Source organism: Hipposideros armiger, unplaced genomic scaffold (genome assembly GCF_001890085.2).
Source record: "Hipposideros armiger isolate ML-2016 unplaced genomic scaffold, ASM189008v1 scaffold_647, whole genome shotgun sequence".
NCBI classification, from domain to species: Eukaryota; Metazoa; Chordata; class Mammalia; order Chiroptera; family Hipposideridae; genus Hipposideros; species Hipposideros armiger.
The window spans coordinates 843590-855423 of NW_017731997.1; the positions used below are offsets into that span (position 1 = coordinate 843590).

General features: G+C 42.4%; 3 pseudogenes; all 3 read left to right on the forward strand.

The window, feature by feature from the left end:
* Positions 1 to 5892: 5892 nt before the first annotated feature.
* LOC109372604 (microfibrillar-associated protein 1 pseudogene) lies at positions 5893 to 7230 on the forward strand (annotated as a pseudogene).
* Positions 7231 to 8133: 903 nt separating this feature from the next.
* On the forward strand, positions 8134 to 9068 carry LOC109372607 (pre-mRNA-splicing factor 38A pseudogene; annotated as a pseudogene).
* A 463-nt stretch (positions 9069 to 9531) lies between these two features.
* Positions 9532 to 10036, forward strand: LOC109372608 (coiled-coil domain-containing protein 12 pseudogene; annotated as a pseudogene).
* The last annotated feature ends 1798 nt before the right edge of the window (positions 10037 to 11834 follow it).

An 11834-nucleotide genomic window follows, 5' to 3' on the forward strand; every position in this document is an offset into this window, starting at 1 on the left:
TGTGGAGGACAGTGTCACTGGCCCTCATATGTGGGATCCGAACCGGGGCCCTCTGGCATCCCAAGCCAGCTCTTAACCAACGCGCCACTAGGCCGGCCCTCAGTTATAATTCTTATAGTGGTTGCTCTTGAGATTGTATCTGTGTACATTTACAACTATACCACATTTTTAGAAAACACCATACCACTTCATGGGTAGTGCAATTATCTTATAATAGTGTAGTCCTAATTCCTCCCTCTTCTCATAATTTGTCATTTATTTTACTTACCAACTACAGTTGCCAAATACATTATTTTGAATAATTACATCAAGAATAGACTAGTTGAACTTAATTCATTTAATCTGTTACACTCTTTTCTAATGTATATCTGAGTTTCTGACCTATATTATTTTCCCTTCTTTCTGAAAATCGCTTAACATTTCTTGCAAGGCAGGTAGGTCTACTGGCAACAAATTCTCAATTTGTTTTGTCTAATGAAGTCTTTATGTCTCCCTCACTTTTGAAGGATAATTTTTACTGGATGCAGAATGTTAGAGGTTCCCCCCTCCCCCCTTTAAAGACTTTAAATGCTTCATTCCACTCTTGTCTGCATGGTTTCTGAAAAGAAGCCCAATGTAATTCTAATTTCTCTTCTGTTGTCAAGGTGTATGTTTACTCCCAGTTTCTTTCTGGCTCATGGTTTTCTACAGTTTGAATATATGCCTCGATAGTTGGGGTTTTTGGGGGGAGGAGGGTGTTCTCTATCTGGCTTGATGTTCTAAGTTTCTTGGATTTGTTTTTCTGGTTTTGTTTGTTTTTTTGGTCTATTATTAGTTCTCAGTCATTGTTGCTTTAAATATTTTTCTGTTCCTTTCTCTCTTCTGATATTTCTGTCACATGTTACACTGCTTGTAATTGTCCTAAAATCCAGATATTCCATTCTGTCTGTTTCATTTTTTCTCTTTGCATTTCCTATTGACATTCTAAGCTTACCGATTCTTTGGTCATATCCAGTCTATTGAGGAGCCCAAAAGCATTCTTTGTTTTTTTATTTCTAGCATTTCCTTTTGATTCTTAAAGTTTCCATCTCTGTTCACATTACCCATGTTTTTTGCATGTCGTCTACTTCTTAGAGCCTTTAGCCTATCAGTTGTTTTAAATTACCAGTCTTAATCTCAACATCTTTGTCATATCTGAATCTATTTCTGATGTTTGCTTTGTCTCTTTCAACAGTTTTTTAGTATGCATTGAGGTTTTTTGTTGTTGAAAACTGGAAATGATGAAATGGGTAAAAGAAACTGAGATAAATAGGCCTTTTGTGTGAGGTTTTGTGTTTATCTGGCTGAGTTAGGTTATATTTACTGTTTGCTGAAATAGTATGTGTCAGAGGCTCAACTTTTCTCTGGTATCCTCTCTGTTTTGTCTCCCATGTTGTGTTTGGTGTTCCCTCGAGACTTCTTCAGTAAGGTCTGAGACATGTATTTTTATTTTTACTTTTTTTAAAGTTTACAGCAGATGATAGTTTTATTAGAACAGAAAGTAACAGCTTTCAAAACGAGAGGAGGTCCCAACTGGGGTGCCCCTGAGACATGCATTTCTTTCAGCTGTATTCCCCGGTCATTATATCAGGAAACCTAATGATATGGTGCCAAGGTGAGAGGGAAAGAAAATCATTCTCGAGTTCTTAGTCCATTGATTAGGTCTCAGGCTTTTAGAGAGCCTGTGCCCTTGGGCTGTTGTGAGGACCCAGGAAAGACCCTAGGCCAGGCAAGCTATACCTTAGGCTAGAAAGCTCATTTTAGAAATACCCCCGCCCTAAGGAATAAGAAAAAAATCATACTCCACCTGAGCATAGCAGAACATCCTGTTAAGCTAGTAGGTTGCGGTCATAACTAACAGTAGAATTTCTTTGCAAGAATTAGGTTACAACAATAGGTTATTTTACAGATAACCCATTTTCACACCTAGCTCAGGACGTTTTGCAAGAACTAACTGCTTTTTTGCTTCTGCACACTTGCTTCTGCTCAAACTCCCGGAAATCAAGCCCCTATAAAACTTCCACCCTCCAAGACCTCGGGGCTATTCTCCTCTTGCAGAGTAAGGTGGTTGATAGGCTTGGCTGAATAAAGCTTTGGAACGAAAAACTATGTCTCTCAGGTCTTTACTAAACAGCGAAGACCTAACACTGTGACCTTCACAAGTGCTTCTCAGTGTCTCCCTCCCCCTCCTCCTCCCTTCCCCCATCTCTCTCAGAGGCCTGCAGTTGGATATTTCCCTTCTTCCCACATGGAAGGCTAAAAGGGGCTCAAGTTGGGTATTTTCTTTCCCATTAGTTGGTTAGGTAACTCTGGTAAAATAAATAGTTTCTCTTGAGGGCGGGCCTTGTTACAAACAATGCTCTGGAATATTTCAATATGGTTACTTTTCCTCTCCTTCTGCTGAAAGCAAGGAGAGATTTTTCTCTTCACTGGAAGAACCTGAAGACTCCTGGGGGGTAAAACTCAAAAAAGTGTGGAGTACTCCAAAACCAGGCCCCTGGAATTTTTAATCTCTCCAACTGGCCCACACTGAGGCTCCAGCAACCACCAGTTACAATTAGTTTTCTTACTTAAATACTGGGAACTGTGAAGGTTTCTGTTACTGAGTTTCTGCTCTGGTAGTTTGTTATTCTTGGTATTTTCCTGTCTCCAATTTAGGAGCAGCTTGTCCTGTGCCCCTAATTTTTTGATGGACACAGGAGAGTTATTGACTTTGTTTAGCTTTAATTCATAGTTGTGTGCATGTGAGTGACCACTTCTCAATTCTTTACCTGACAGGCTCCAAACCAGAAGTCCCCACTACCTAAACTTTTATAGACACCTCCATTCAGCAGCAAGTGCAACTCATCCACAAGAGTAAAGATTGGTTATAGATATTTTTAAGAAAATCACTCACTTCATTGAAATGGTGGTCTATATTACAAAGCCCCCAATACCAGAATAGCTTGTTTTAATGCACGGAACCAGATGGACTTGGAGTTCAATGATAAATTTCTGGGAAATTTGAACACTAACCTTTGCTTTTGGGCAGCCAACTTCCTACTTAGGATAGGATACCCTTTCTTGGTTAGAAAAATATTTTCCTCCATACCTCAAGAGGTTCCATTCTAACAGTGAGAAAAATCACAGTCCAGTAGCACCGGTCATTATTTGTGGCTTTTTAAGGGAAACAAGAAAATTACATGGCATTTGACAATAAGTTGCCAGTGCATTCCCTGTGCATGACTATTGGCAAGGCCTTTGATTTAGCACAGGTAAATTGTGTTTAATCTTCTGTGGAGAAATGGTTCTCCTGAGATTCTCTAAAGTAGAACAGCATGATCAGAGAGCTGCTGGTCCAATGAGAGGAGGATGAAAGGGGGGAGGAAACAGGCACTTACTTGGCCTGGACCTCATGTTTAGACATTTGAATGGTGTCACCATATTTGGTGTCAGGTGAAGTATTGCATTAAAACTGTTTTTCTTCTTTAGAATATTTCAAACAAAGAGGCACCAAACCATGTGAGAAATGTTGGGATTTATCCTCATGTTACGATCTTTCATTGCTACCAACAGGGAAAACAGCTAAAACTGGAATAGATTTTGTCCTCACAACTTCAATGAGCCTGCCATTCAACTATTAGGTACGTGGTAGGAAGGCTTATTGGAGCTGCTTTCCCAGGTTCAGCTCAGCAGGGAAGCTTGGACAGGTACACAGGAGCAGTGGTAGCACACCAGCCGCTTGTGGGTTCTGGAGCATGGAGATATTTTGCCTATTTTGAGGCAGTTTCAAGACTCCTTGTATACACTGATGTCACACAAGTTGATGTAACACAAGTAGTTATCATATTGTCTTGTAGATCTGTTCTGCCCATTTGGGCCATATATGCCCTCTTCGGGCATCAGCATTATAAGACAAGCTCTAGGGTAACTCCTAAGTATTTGGGTACCTTTCTCTGCTACACCCAGTTTTTAGTGCTAGAAATTCAAAGTCACTAAATTGAACAGAAACACCAATCTTAAGTGTCTATTGATGCCAAGTAGCAAAAAGGCAAGAAGTTCCTCTCCATCACAGAATTCGACTGGTTTAGTAGATACTGTCAGATGTAATAGATGTACCAGGCATGGCTAGTTGCTCTACCTATATTCAAGACAACCCCCAAGGTGGTCCTTCTCCTTTTACAGATGAAACTGAGTTGGTAATTAACCCAGCAGACTCACATAGCACTTGGAGTTGCATTGAGATCCATCTTCAATGCCCATGAGTCGTACACCCTCTAGCCTTTAGTGACCACAGGAGACTGAGGAAATTAGCCACATTAGAACTAGATGCCAAAATGTGAGGATGCCTGGGAGAGGGGGCAGAAAGCCCTTTAGAAGCAGAGGCAACAGCTTGACCTGAGGCACAGCATTTAGTAGATGGCATATTTAGGCCAACATGGCTAACTTGTAGGCTGGCATCAACTCCAGTGCTAATAAAGTGGACCCAAGGTTCTAGCAAGATGAAAGCATTTTACTACCAAAAGGCGAAAACAGCTTTTAAAATTGATGCCAATCATCTTTTTTTTCAGGTTTTATAAATCTTTCTTTAAAAAAAAAAGATGTCAAATTGCTCCCCATACTCCAGCCTCATTCCCACAAACCATATTTGCCACCTGATCTGTGTCCAGGTAAATTCTACCCAACCTCCAAAAAGTCAGTTGACAGCTCACCACTTCCCTAAGCTGCTTTAACCAGAGCTTTTCTTCCTAAATCTTTTCATACAACCAAGAGCTGATGTACTTTTATCAAGTTCCGTTGGAGACCTATTTCTCCTTGGCATGCTTGTGGGAAGTACCCTGGTACTGTTCTCAAGGCTAAATAGTTGAAGTATGTAGCCATTCTGGATGATTACAGACCTCTCCAAGCAGCTTTCTAGAATCTACAATCAATAGCAATATTTGAGAGCTTTGAATATTTAGTTAACGTGACTGTTAAGAGCTACTAAGTTAACCCAAAATGCTTTTTGTCTCCAAAATCCCTACAAGTTTTGTGTCCCCTCCCCCTCCACCAGCTAAAGAGGTTTGCTTGCTGTGACTATGGCCCAGATGTCCCTTATTTGCCAAATAATCACCTCCATACAATCACCTGTTCACCTTAAAACCTTTATATGAATGATAAGAAAAATGACTCAGATTTCCACGGAGGTCTATAAGCTTGTTATAAGTCTTACAACACCTCATGTCATGAGAATCAATTCAGTCCTTCTTAAATGGTTTTACCAGCTGGTCGCCCTGACTCTGCTTGGCAGAAATAAATCACTGAATTGGAAGAGCTGTTGGCCATGGGCTGTGGAAACTTGAGTCTGTGCAAAGTGGGGAGGCGGAGTCAAACAGGAAAAGTCAACCTCTTCCTACGAGTTTTCTGACACTAGATATCAATACTACCGGTAAGATAGAAAAATTATAAGTAGTCAGGGAAATGTCCACGGTAGAAGGAATTAGGGCAGACATCATAACAGAACTAGGAGAAATAACCTTAGTAGCTGACTGATATGGTTAAGTCACAGGACCCAGCCAGAATGGCAAACTTGGGAGGGGGAGGAGGAGATGGTTTTACAGGTTAGTTAACATAACATAAGGCAATCAGGAACTCCCTGATTGAATGAGCAGAAGCCGATGATATCTTCAAAGCCCTAGTCTTGAGATACCATAATCCTATCAGAACAGAGACATCAATTAAGCTCTGAGGCAACTAGACAATTTAAAAGGAGTAGTTCCGGTAAACGTTGTTTCTATCAGTCGCGCAGCAGCGTCCAGTGGCTCTAGGTGTAGAGGACCTTTCTGTTCGTTGAATTTGTAGCTTTTCACAGTTAGAAATCAGTGAAGTTTCGGGAGTACTGCCGCTGTCATCAACATGTAGGTCCCCAGCGCACTCATGAAACAACCGCCCGTTCAGCCCACGGCTGGGGCCGTCCCGGTTCGCAATGAGAAAGGTGAGATTTCGATGGAGAAAGTGAAGGTAAAATGTTATGTGTCGGGTAAGAGGTCAGACTATGCCCCTATGGAGTCCTCAGAAGAGGAGGATGAAGACTTTCAGTTCATTGAGAAAGCCAAAGAACAAGAAGCAGAGCCTGAGGAACAAGAGGAGGATTCCTCTAGCGACCCTCGGCTGCGGCGTTTGCAGAACCATATTCGTGAAGATGTAGAAGAGAGATTGGCTCGACATCGAAAAATAGTGGAACCTGAAGTGGTAGGAGAAAGTGACTCAGAAGTTGAAGGAGATGGTTGGCGTGTGGAACGAGAAGATAGCAGTGAAGAAGAGGAGGAAGAAATTGATGATGAGGAAATAAAGCGGCGCCATGGTATGATGCATCAGCGAGCCCAGGAGAGAAAAAATGAAGCGATGGAAGTCATAGAGGTGGAAGATGAGAGACGTTCTGGGGAGAAGTCAGAATCAGAGTCTGAGTATGAAGAATACACAGACAGTGAAGATGAGATGGAGCCTCGCCTTAAGCCAGTCTTCATTTGAAAGAAGGATCGAGTAACAGTTCAAGAACATGAGGCTGAAGCATTGAAACAGAAAGAGCTGGAGCAGGAGGCAAAACGCATGGCTGAGGAGAGACGCAAGCATACACTCAGGATTGTAGAAGAGGAGACCAAGAAAGAGCTGGAGGAGAATAAGCAGTCCCTAGCTGCCCTGGATGCACTCAATACTGATGATGAAAATGACGAGGAGGAATATGAGGCATGGGAAGTTCGGGAGCTAAAGAGAATCAAGAGGGACAGAGAAGACCGAGAAGTGCTTGAGAAGGAGAAAGCAGAAATGGAATGCATGCGAAATCTGACTGAGGAAGAGAGGCGAGCTGAGCTTCGGGCAAATGGCAAAGTCATTACCAACAAAGCAGTTAAGGGCACATACAAGTTCTTACAGAAGTACTACCACCGAGGTGCCTTCTTCATGGATGAGGATGAAGAAGTATACAAGAGAGATTTCAGCGCACCAGCCCTGGAGGATCATTTCAACAAAACCATTCTTCCCAAAGTCATGCAGGTCAAGAACTTTGGGCGCTCTGGTCATACCAAATACACCCATCTTGTGAATCAAGACACCACCTCCTTTGACTCAGCATGGGGCTGAGAGAGTGCTCAAAACACAAAATTCTGTCAACAAAAGGAAGCCGGGGTACGAGATGTATTTGAAAGGCCATCTGCCAAGAAGTGGAAAATGACTGAAAGTTCATTTTTTTTCTAGCTGTGGGACACAAGGAGAAATCTCAGCATCTGGGCCTTGATTTGCTTTTACTGTTATTTACATGGCCCCTGTACCCAGCCTATTGGACCTATTGCATACTTGTGACACTGGGCAACCCAGTTTTTGAAGGTGCTTTGTGAGGTTTGGACTTATACTGAGAAACCCACAGAAAAGCACTATCCAGGTAGGAGTAGAGGCTTCCCATTTAAAACTATTTCTGAGATAGCTTAGGTTTCATCATTGCTCTGGCTTCCCAAGTTCACTTGGAAGACTGTCCCAGGTTTCTTTTTCCAGCCCCTTAGCTTGGGTCGGAAATATGGGCATGTAAGTGGACAGTTTACTTCTACCTTATGGAAAATCTAAGCTCATTGAAATCTATGTCACATTTTTGACTGGAGTCAAGTTTTTCTATGTGAACATACTTTTTGATCCATTTATGTATGTCAAGAAATAAAAGAATCACACACCAACAGACTTTTTAGGTTGATACTGGAACTCAAATGTGCAGGCTGACAAGTATTGACCTATTAACTAAAAACCAGCAGAGAACCGACCAGCAAACCATGTTTCACATTTTGATCTTCCCCTTTAATCTCAGAAACAAACTCAGACACTAGACAAGCTGTATTCTTATGGCACTCAGATTTAAAAAATTTTAAAAAGATTAAAAAAACAATAAATAAAAAGAATAAATAAATAAAAGGAGTAGTTCCCCACTAACCGCCCCAGTCGGGACCCACTCTCATTTCGAGAGCTGTTCTCTCTCGAATTCTCTGCTCTAATAAAACGATCCTCTGCTACAAACCTCTATGTCTCTGGTCCGTGTCTCCATTTTTCAGCTTCAGGAGACTATGGACCCCGGCACAAGAAACATCCTACAGAGAGAGCTGGAGGTGCTCTAAAATGGCGAACTGCATGGTAAAGGATGTGCACAGCATCCCCGGCACTGACCCTCAATATCTGGTGGAGAAGATCATTCGGATGCGAATTTATGAGTCCAAGTACTGGAAAGAGGAGTGCTTTGGACTTACTGCTGAACTTGTAGTCAACAAAGCCATGGAGTTAAGGTTTGTGGGTGGCGTCTATGGTGGCAACATAAAGCCAACTCCCACTCTGTGTTTGACTTTGAAGATGCTTCAGATTCAACCGGAGAAGGATATTGTTGAGTTTATAAAAAATGAAGACTTCAAGTATGTCCGCATGTTGGGAGCCCTTTACATGAGGCTGACAGGCACTGCAATTGATTGCTACAAGTACTTGGAGCCTCTCTACAACGACTATAGAAAAATCAAGAGACAGAACCGAAATGGGGAGTTTGAACTGATAAACGTAGATGAGTTCATTGACGAACTACTGCACAGCGAGAGAGTATGTGATCTCATTCGGCCCCGACTACAGAAGCGCTGTGTGCTCAAGGAATCTGAGCAGCTGGAGCCTCGGGTTAGCGCTCTAGAAGAAGACATGGATGATGTGGAGTCTAGTGAAGAGGAGGAAGAGGAGGATGAGAAGTTGGAGTATCATCATCCGATCACCGGCGGAGAAGCTACCGCGAATTGGACAAGCCCCGTCGCTCTCCCACACCGCGCTACAGGAGCAGTAGGAGCCGTTCTCCCGGAAGGCGGAGTCGGTCTCCAGAAAGAAGGAGCCCCTCCCCTGGCCGAGAAAGGCATCGGAGGAGCAAGAGTCCAAGATGGCACCGCAGCAGGTCCCGAGGTAGACGGCACAGATCCCGCTCCAAGTCCCCAGGTTGTCACCGTAGTCACAGACATAGGAGCCACTCAAAGTCTCCTGAAAGATCTAAGAAAAGCCACAAGAAGAGCCAGAGAGGGAATGAGTAATGGACTCAGTTTGGGTTTAGTCCCAATGGCCTCCTTCGGATATGAAGGCATCTGTCTATGTGGAAAGATTAAGATCTACTCCCCAGGCAGCTATGAGAATATTTTAGGGTTTTTTTTTTAACCTAACAATTTCTCCACTTTTTAAAATTTTTATTTAATGCAAGAGGTGCTGATTTTTGTATCTCTTTGAATCCTAATCCACATGTTTAAAGGATAATGCTTCCCAAGGACTGCTTTTGACCCCTTTGCACAACCAGCCTTGACTGTACTCAAATTTATGAGGGTAGAAAGGATTTGAAGGGTGGAGGGTATGAGTGACAAGGAGAGGATGTGGCCACCTAGTGATCCTTTTGTTATTAAATTTGACACACCAAAAAAAAAAAAGAGAGAGAAAGAAAAGAAAGACACATCCTTCATCATTGGAAGCACGCAAAGCAAGAGAGAGAAGAGGGGGTCTGCGGGTAACATGGCTGCTACTGCGGCCGGTGTGGGCTGGCTAGAGGAAGAGGCCTTGTGGCGAGCCGAATGGCTGAAAGCCCTACGGGAGAAAACCGGACGCAAGGACAAGCAAGACGGGAACCAAAGACCAAGCTGCTCAGAGACGGGGAGGAGGAGGGTGAGAAGCACAGGGAACTCAGGCTGTGGAACTAGTCCCCGAGGATGAGGACCTGAAGAGGAGGAGGTTGCCCCAGGCCAAACCAGTCGCAGTGGAAGAGAAGGTGAAGGCACAGCTGGAGGCCGCCACGCCGGAGCCGGTCATTGAAGAAGTGGACCTGGCCACCCTTGCAGCCCGGAAGCCTGATTGGGACCTCAGGAGAGATGTAGCCAAGAAGCTCGAGAAGCCAGAATCTAAAGCGGATGCAGAGGGCCATCTTGAGCTCATCCGTGAGAGGCAGAAAGTCCAGGAGGACAGCCTGGCCTGGTCAGTGGAGGCCACCACCGAACAAGAGGCCTGTGACTCAGACTGAGGCCTGTCCTGTGCCCTCACCCACCACCCATCAGGCCTGTTCTGTAGGAGGATGGTCTTGGACAAGAGTGGTGGCCGGGCTTGCCATCACTCCCAGTTTGGCTTCAGAGCAGTGACCCTTCCCCCATCAGTCAAAGTGAGAAATAAATGTTGACTGTTATAAACTACTGAGACTTGAGGGTTGTTTGTTCCCCACAAAGCTGGAAATTCACATTTTTAATTGTATCTAAGTTTAACCCTCATATCATGAAGTATAACATACATCCAAAAAAGGAAAGAAAACAAATGTCCCCTGCCATAAATTACCGCTAAATTAAACCCCATGTTATCTTCACTGTCCTGGTTAAGAGGTGAAATATTTACAGCCCTCAAAAGCAAGATTGTACCATTTCCTTCTTGCTGTAGGCTGAATTGTGCCCCCTCAAAGTTCAAAAATTGAAGTTGTAATCCTCAGTACTTCAGAATGTGACTCTTTATTTGGAGACTCTTTAAATATATAATTAAGTAAAAATGAGGTCATCAGGGTGGGTCCTAACCCAATGTGACTGTGGGTAAGAAGAGGAAATTAGGACCCAGACATGCAGAGGAAAGATCAGGTAAAGACACAGGGAGAAGGCATCCATTTACAAACCAAGGAGAAATATCTCAGAAGAAGCCAACCCTGCCAACACCTTGACCTTGGACTTCTTCAGAATTGTGACTAAATACATTTCTGTTGTTTCAGCCACCCGGTCTATGGTGTTTTGTTACAGCAGCCCTAGAATTAATTCATCCATTATAGTGGGTTTTTCAATACCCATTAACAATAATCTCTGTATTTACTTCCATCAACATAGTTCGTTGCTTCTTTTATCTTCACAGAAATATAATCATGCAGTACATTGTGTGTGTGCTTGTGTGTGTATACGTGTGTGTGTGTGTGTGTGTGCTTGGTTTCTTGTGCTCAAAATTATGATTGTGAGATTCATCAGTATTTTTTGCTTTAAAAATATTATTCTTGTTAGAGAGACCACTTCATCAATGGAGTAGAGGCTTGATCACTGCACTGTACACCTGAAGCTAGTGTTGTATAACATTGTATGTCAACTATAATTGATTATATATATATAGTCACAGGATGTGGAGTATAGTGTCAAAGTGGAGTCAATGGAATTGTAATAGATATATATGATATAAGGTTGCGGGGAGTGATGTGGCGGATTGGGGGAGGGGAGTTGTTACTTGGGGGGGAGGTAAAAAGCATAACTATTGCACTGTGTTGTACACCTGAAACTAATTTAAAAAATAAATAAAATTTAAAAAACTGAAAAAAAATTCTACCATGTATTAACTCATTCCACTGTTTGTAGACTTTTGTGTTGTTCCCAATCTGAAACTATTATAAATAATACTGCTATAATGTTCTTGTACACATCTTTTGGTGCTTAATGCACCAAAAAGTAAAATTGCTGGATTATAGGGCACATGTATGTTCAGCTTTAATAGACAGTGCCAAATAATTTTCAAAATTGTTTTTAATAATTTATATTTTCACCAGCAGTTCAGAAGAGTCACTGATGTTACATTCTTGCCAATATTTACTATTGTAAGACTTAATTTTGTCATTTAAGAATAAAATGGTTTATTATGGTTTAAATTTGTTTTTTTTTAAAGGTACATTTATTTATTTATTTATCTTTTTAAAGATTTTATTGGGGAATTCAGGGAGGGGAACAGTGTTGGGGAATTGGGGAAGGGGACCAGACAAGTTGTTGTTCTTCAATCTTTGTTGTGGAGGGCGCCAGTCACCATCTGGCTGC